We start from the raw sequence: 7,611 nt of genomic DNA on the forward strand, positions 1-7,611 counted from the left end.
CTCTGGGCCTGGAATGAAGAAACGTCATGCTTATTTCCTCAGATTATACCAATCCACGTTCAACAACTATGCTAAAATCTAAGATCTGCTTCTCCTGTGGAGCTTAAACTGTGAAGCAGAGGAGTACAAAGGTGTGATGGTGGTACGACTGCAAAGAAGAACTGCTTTATTGCATTTGGGTTCAAGGAGAGTGACAGTTTAAATATCGTCTTGATAAAATGGAGCCTTAGATTGACCGACAGGGCGGTGCAACTTTACCAAATAATTTGGGTAAACAGGAAGGCAAAGGTTTTGATTCACGGGTCAGTAAATATGCCAAATTTCACTTACGGAGACAAGCTCCTCCGACTGAAAGAATGAGACTCCAGATACAAGAGGCTGAAATGAGTTCCTCCAAAAAGGGAGGCTAGACTGGCGCTTAGAATACAATGAGCAACTCAAATACTGAAGCATGTTATTACCTGTGTGCCCATGGCTCTGATGGAAAACAGATCTCTGGTCTTGGACTCAGGGTTTCAAGTTTTTGTATGAAAATGTTTTGAAAAGTAATTTAAGCTCATGTTTCCTGTTACTAGTGTTATTTTATATTTTATTGTTGTCCTTTGGCACCTGGCACTGGTTCTTTAGTTACCCGGACTTTTAGCTCTTAGTGTAGCTGTAGAGGACTTGTTTCTACAAAAATCAAATCAGGCATTACCGACTAACAGTACCACTCATTCGACCACTGATAGTCTGCTTTCTCTGTTCAACTCAGCTTGTCTGGAAATACTAGATTCCATTGCTCCTTGCACCACTAGGTATCTAAAACCTAAAACCCAACCGTGGTTAAATAATGACACCAGGGAACGCAGACGGACATGTAGAAAAGCGGAAAGACAGTGGAAAAAGGACCGTCTCCAAGTGTCATTTGAGGCACTTAGAGAATCCCTGTCAAGTTACCAGAAAGCTGTAAGAGCAGCAAAACAAAATACTTTTCCAAGATCGTGTCCAACAACTGTCATAAACATTGGATTTTATTTGGTATTATAAACTCAGTTTTTAATCCTCCCACTGCTGATCCTCATATAGCAGTGAACATGTGAGAATCTAATGAAATTCTTCATTAATAAAATTGTAGATACTAGATCCCACATTATTCCTCCCATTTCTGACCCAGGTTTTTATGCTCCAACCTTGGCTGTTTTTGATCTCTTCGAGCCAGTATCCCTTTCATTACTTAATGAAGTAGCCCTTCAAAATGTACCCTGGATATCATTCCACCTAGGTTACTGAAAGATGTTTTTGACACTGTTGGTACATGTCTGCTTTCTATTGTCAAAAGCAGTCTTCAGTCTGGGTCTGTTCCCTCTGATTTTAAACATGCTGTGGTGGAACCCATCCTTAAAAAGCAGAGTCTGGACTCAACAGTTCTATCAAATTACCGCCCAATCTCTAAATTGTCTTTTTTGTCAAAAGTTCTGGAGAAAATTGTCCTTCTGCAGCTCCAGACCTTTTTAGACCAACACGACATTGGTGAACTATTCCAATCTGGTTTTAAAACGCACCACAGCACTGAAACCACTCTTTCAAAAGTTTCTAATTACCTTTTAACTTTTACCGACTTGGGAGACTCTGTTATTTTAATATTATTAGACCTCAGTGCTGCTTTTGGCACAGTAGATCACAGGATTCTTATCTCTCGACTAGAACAATGTGCCAGAGTTAAAGGGCTTGCTTTGGAATGGTTTAAATCCTACTTATCTAATCATACTTTCTCTGTTAGATTCAGGGATAAATTGTCTCCAAAGACGACCCTTTTTTGCGGAGTCCCCCAGGGCTCTATCCTTGGTTCAGTCTTTTTTTCAATGTATATGCTCCCATTGTGATCTATTTTTGAAAAATATGGAATTTTGTTTCACTTTTACGCAGATGACTCTCAGATTAACCTTCAACTAAAACGAAAATCTGTGAATCCTCTGAAGGGACTGTTTGATTGTCTAAAAGATGTCAAGGCATGGATGGCTCTAAATTTTCAAAATCTAAATGAACAGAAAACTGAGGTCATTCTCTTTGGTCCTTCTGACCATTATGACCTTGGCCCCTTAGGAAATTATAAAAAACCATTTGCAAGAAATTTAGGGGTGATTTTTGACAGCAATTTAACATTTGACAAATAGATAAATGTAGTCAAAACCAGTTTCTTTCATATTCGCCTAATTTCAAAAGTTAAGCCCTTTCTCTGTTTCAGAGATTTTGAGAAAGCGATCCATGCCTTCATCTCATCTCACCTCGACTTCTGTAATAGTCTCTACTCTGGTGTCACCTCTTCATCAATTGGCTGACTGCAGCTAGTTCAAAACGCTGCAGCACGGCTCCTAACTGCTCCTTGCTCCTCATAGTTAGAGGATGAGTTGCTCCCCTGACCAAATGCGGTTGGGAAACTTGGGGTCTTCTTCATGAAGGCTGGGACGGAGTGGGGAATGGAGAGGAGGGCAGTTGTGGGATTGATTGTGTTGTTGTTGTAACTGATTATCTCTTGTTGTTTATCATTGATGCATCACGTATGTTAATGAGCTCTGAGTCTGGATCTAAAGAGCAGGACTGTAGGCACATGTGGATGAACTGAGCCTTCGAGAGAAGGGCTGAGGAGCTGCAGCGTCCTGGTGGAACTCCGAGATAGACTTGAGGGATTATATTTCTTATCTACACCCCTTCTTGTCAGGATTCCCAAGGAAGAAGATTGGGATGACAAGGCCTGGCAGAAGGATGTCTGTGATACTCTTGTTAGCCTGTTAACTGAAACCTGACTTTCTGAAAGAAAAAATATAGTCAGTGAATGATGAAGTCAGTGTAGTTACAATGATCTTTATATTTGTTGCATGTAGAGAAAAGGTCACTTGTAACTGAGTGTTTTTTGTTTGTTTGTTTGTTTGTTTGTTTGTTTGTTTGTTTGTTTTTTTCAGATTTGACTGATGATTCTGTTCGTGCAGTTTTCATGTCATGCTGAGCAATGCTTGGCTTTTTCTCCATTCATTCACACAGGAGCTTCAAAATAAAAGCCCAGAAGCTGCAGAGCAGTGAGACTTTCCTCTAGAAGGATTTATAGTTTGTAGACATGGAGTAGCAGTGTTTAAGGTTCAGCTCAGCATACAGGACACAACCAGACAATTGACTAAACAAACTGGACAAACCAATGATGTCCATTTCTGCCCCATGTACCTTTGTGGTTTAGAGTCTAAACAAGCAAGTAGAAAACTTAAGAAAACAATCACGCAAGACTCAGTGACACAAATCCCGCTCTTTGATGAGCCATCAAAGCAGAAATCCTCCGGTTGGTCTGAAAGGTTTGACTAAATTCATAGTGCCAACAAGACTGCACAGCATGGCAACGTTTTTAAATGAGTCTCTAAAGAAAGACCAACAAACAAATTCACCAAAAAAACAAAGTTCAAACCAACATTTAAACCAACGTCCAAACTGTGAGAGGCACTTGTGTCTCAGAGGTCAGTTTGATCGGCTGTCTGAGTAGAAAGCACTTCTTTGGGTTCTTTGGGTTAAGAGGGGTTTGAACACAACCCTTAGCCCCTGATGAAGATGCTGCACTGTACCTCCCACATTCTGCCTGCCGATCAAACCTCGACCTGCCCGTCTTTTTCCTAACCTTGAGGCCAGCTCTGCCCTCTTGCTCTCAGGTTGTCACTGTTCGTTACACCGATATAGCTTGAAGTGCTCTTTTGTCTCGAGCAGCTTTCACATGTGTGAATGTGTCTGAAAACCAGGTCCTTCCTGAAAAAGAGAGCATTGCTCTCAGTAGCTGAGGCACTGGGGTGAGAAAGTTACTGCTGACCGTCATAGTCATCCCTTACCCAAACAGAACAAATGACGCTTCACAGACCCCCTTAGATCCATCATGAACATCCACCTCACTGAGGAAGAGACGGCCAGGCACACTGATAATTACCCAGAGGTCTCTCCCTCTGTGCTGAATGAAGAATTAGATTCCCTCTTTGTGCACGTTTGAAGGTGACTCAGCCATGCTGCCATGCAGGAAGCATGCTTTCAATTTGAAACCACCCGGGCTTATTTCATTGTTCCCTAAAAGTCAAAACACGAGTCGGCTTTGACAACGTGACAAAAGAAAATCCAAAGCAGAAGTGATCTTACAACACCAACGCAGAGTCCCCAGCAGACCTCAAATTTACCCTATTTTAAGGTTTCATCATCATTCATCAGTGAGCGTCACATCTATCAACATCTGTTCCCATCCATCAGCTGCATGACTGCAGAGCTGCACATGTAACCAAGCAACTGCAGGAGGGTTCTGTGCGTGACTGATCGTAAATGACAGAAGCCCAAACAAACATCAAAAAGCTGCCAGTCCACACAGAAGCTTGTCAGGCATCTTGAATGGAGCTGAGTTGAGCAGGGAGTGAAAACGCCACAGAGTGCAGTGTGGACCGGAATTGAGTTCTGGACCTGCTGCAGATGATCCGAAGGTCAAACTACAAATGTGAAAAGGACATCTGTCACTATGGGGACTTACCTGTACCCGTATGATCTCTACCTGCTGGAGGACAGTCTTAAAGCTCTGTGCTGTACTCTGTTCTGCACCTAAATGTAAAACTTACCTTTGAAATATCGATGTGTGATTGGGTCTAAGGGTGACGAATGATATTTGTACAGGTGAACAATGAGTCACCACTCCGGCTCTCCAAGCAGGTGCTCACAGGTAGCTGGATGACCTCAGGAGGTGTGTTTATCCCTGGAAGGATGTGCTGATATTTCTACGGCTGGGCGTAGACTCTGTAGTTCTGTTTCAGAGAAGAAGATGTCTTGCAAAGTTGCTCTCCTGTATTAATGGATCTGAGAGTTTTCACTGCCACCTCATGTCTGAGTTGCAGGGGAGAGTTGAATGCAGAGGTGCGTATGTACCCAAGCATCTGAAGGAGGGTTCGTCACACAGCAGATCTTAAACTACAAATACCTGCCGGTCCGCACAGAAACTGTCAGTAACTCAGAAGCAGAGATGCGATTAGACAGGAAGTCCAGAGACAGCAGTGCATTCTGGGAGCATCAGCAGTCATCAGAGCAGACAATCTCAGGAATCTGAATCGGTCCAGAACCTGAAATTTCTTCTTCAGCTAGTCTGCTGATGATTTCCTCATGTGCTTGTGACATCAGCCACCCTCTCTGAGCTTCAGCTGCCAGACTTTCCTCCCAAAAACATTTTCATCCACGTCTGGATTCCTTTTCCCAGCAGTAACTGCTCAGAGCACAACCCCTCATTCTTTCTGTACTGTGGAGGAGGTGCGAAAACTTTTTGGTGTCATTGAACTAAACACACACACCCGCCCTCTCACATCATCTATAATTGACTGAGACAGGACTCTTCCAGACACTAAACCAAGGCACAATGTACATTTCAATTCCTTTAATTTTAAATATGTTTATATTGTCTATCCTGTAAAATAGTCAGATGTCTATTCATATTAATGTACAGAATTCACCTGCTTGCTGCTACTACTGCACATTCACCCAGTGTATATACTATATGTCTGTATATATATATATATATATATATATAATGTTCTTCCTCTACACACCCCCCCAATTTTTGCACATGTCGAGGAGCGTGTCAGGCTACATTTCACTGTGTGTTATACTTGTATAACTATGCATGTGACAAATAAAGAACCTTGAACCTTGAACCTAATATGTGAGTTTTTCTCCTTTCTTCACACATAATGTTGTTCAAGTGCACGATATCCAGCTGCTCTTTTTCAGTCTGTTTCATTGTTTCTTTTATAACAGTGTGTGTGTGTCTGTGTGTGTGTTTTACTAACTTGTTTGGAATAACTTTTTCCAGCTTTTGCATCCTTATAAACCTCCTGCTATAATCTTGTAAATTTATTGTGAACCATGGCTCAAACCATCCAGAGTGACTGTTAAACTTGCGTGTATGCCATCATTATAAAAGTCAGGCCTTTTTGAAACACTGCAGTGATAAAAAATGTATGAGCTTCCTTTGAAAGATAAATTCTCATTTCTTTGGCTACAACAAACCCCAAATGTGATCCAAGACAGGTTTCTGCTGACCTGGTTTAAGTCAGGTGAGTGTGAGTCACATTAAGTGTACAGAAATATGAGTAACTCTAAAGGCTACTCTCACTGTATCAGCGAGCAGCAGTCAGTTCGATGTCTCAGGTGGGCGTCCGTCTGCACTGCCAGGGTTAACGGGCTCTGTGTGCTTTAGTCACGATCTGAAACCCCTTCCATCATCCAAACTTCCCTCTGGATGCCAATGAGTGCAAAACCACAAATTCCATCATTTGTTTATTACTCCTGATCTTTCTAACATGGTCATCTGCCACACAAGGAGCTCTCCTTGTGTGACAGACTGCTGCATCCTCGATGCATAAAAGAGCGTTTCCACAGGTCCTTCCTGCCTGCAGCTGTCAGACTGTACAATCAAAACTGCTCCCAACAAACATAGATGTTTACATCAGCGCTGTAACTTGCACTATTTTATCAACCAATTCACACTATAACCAGGGTTTGCATCTTATCTGTATTTAATTTTATTTAACTTATTAACGGTACAGTACTCTGTTTTTGGCAACCATTGTCCTTGATGTCAATATGTAAAAATTGTGCATGTTTCTGTTCTGTCTTGTGTACTGTTTGTATATGTGTCTTTCTTGCTGCTGTTACACACGAATTTCCCCTTGTGGGACAATTAAAGGCTTCTTCTTCTTCTACTTCTTCTGAAACAATTTACAGGTCAGAGGGTTTTCCAGTTATCCCAAAGTAAAAAACAGTACCACTTTTTTTTATCACTCCTTTGTGTTATCAGCATGTACTCCCACTCTCTGAGTGGTTATTCAAGGGAAAGACTAGCATCTGCATTTACAAGAAGAAATAGCAAAATCAGCAGGCTGAGAGCCGAGGCAGCAAACAGGCACACGAGAAACCCACAAACAGACACACTAGGGTAACTGGCCTTATCCTGCTCATCAGTGTGAAGTAGAAGATGAGGTCAAAGGAGCGACAGACACACCGAACGGAGAGAGGACAGTGAAAGGATGTTTGAAAAAATTAAAGGTGAGGGAGGAAAGAAGAGGTTGATGGAGGGGGAGGAGAGGAAGGTGGAAATGGGAGTAGGTCCATATTAGTCATTCTGTCCATGTTAATTGGACTGCAATTATATGGCTTTTGGCCTTCTTAGTGCTTCTAAAGATAGAGCGGGGGGCCATCCATCACACTGTCTGTCTGGGCCTGCAGACGGCTGCTGTGATTGGCTGTGCAAAGAGAGTCTGAATAAACAGGCAAACATCAGCTCACTGGCACGTCCACAACTTCACAGAGACACAGAAACCTCCAACAACACCAACACCAAGGACTCAAAGGTTGAACCTGGACCTCGTGTAATTCTGACTGCATGACGGTTAAACAGAGGATGCTCCAGGGTCTGTTTGAGACCCCGGAGGGGGGGCCAGCGTGGCTGGGGAGGGTTAAACAGACCATAACAGAACACTGTTAACTTTATTTTATTCAGGCTTAAAATAACAGAAAAATACTGTTATTATTTTGATTTATTATGAGAGTTTATGTCACGGCCGAGGCCGCCTCAAA

This window comes from Astatotilapia calliptera, chromosome 7 (genome assembly GCF_964374335.1).
Source record: "Astatotilapia calliptera chromosome 7, fAstCal68.1, whole genome shotgun sequence".
Lineage (NCBI taxonomy): Eukaryota > Metazoa > Chordata > Actinopteri > Cichliformes > Cichlidae > Astatotilapia > Astatotilapia calliptera.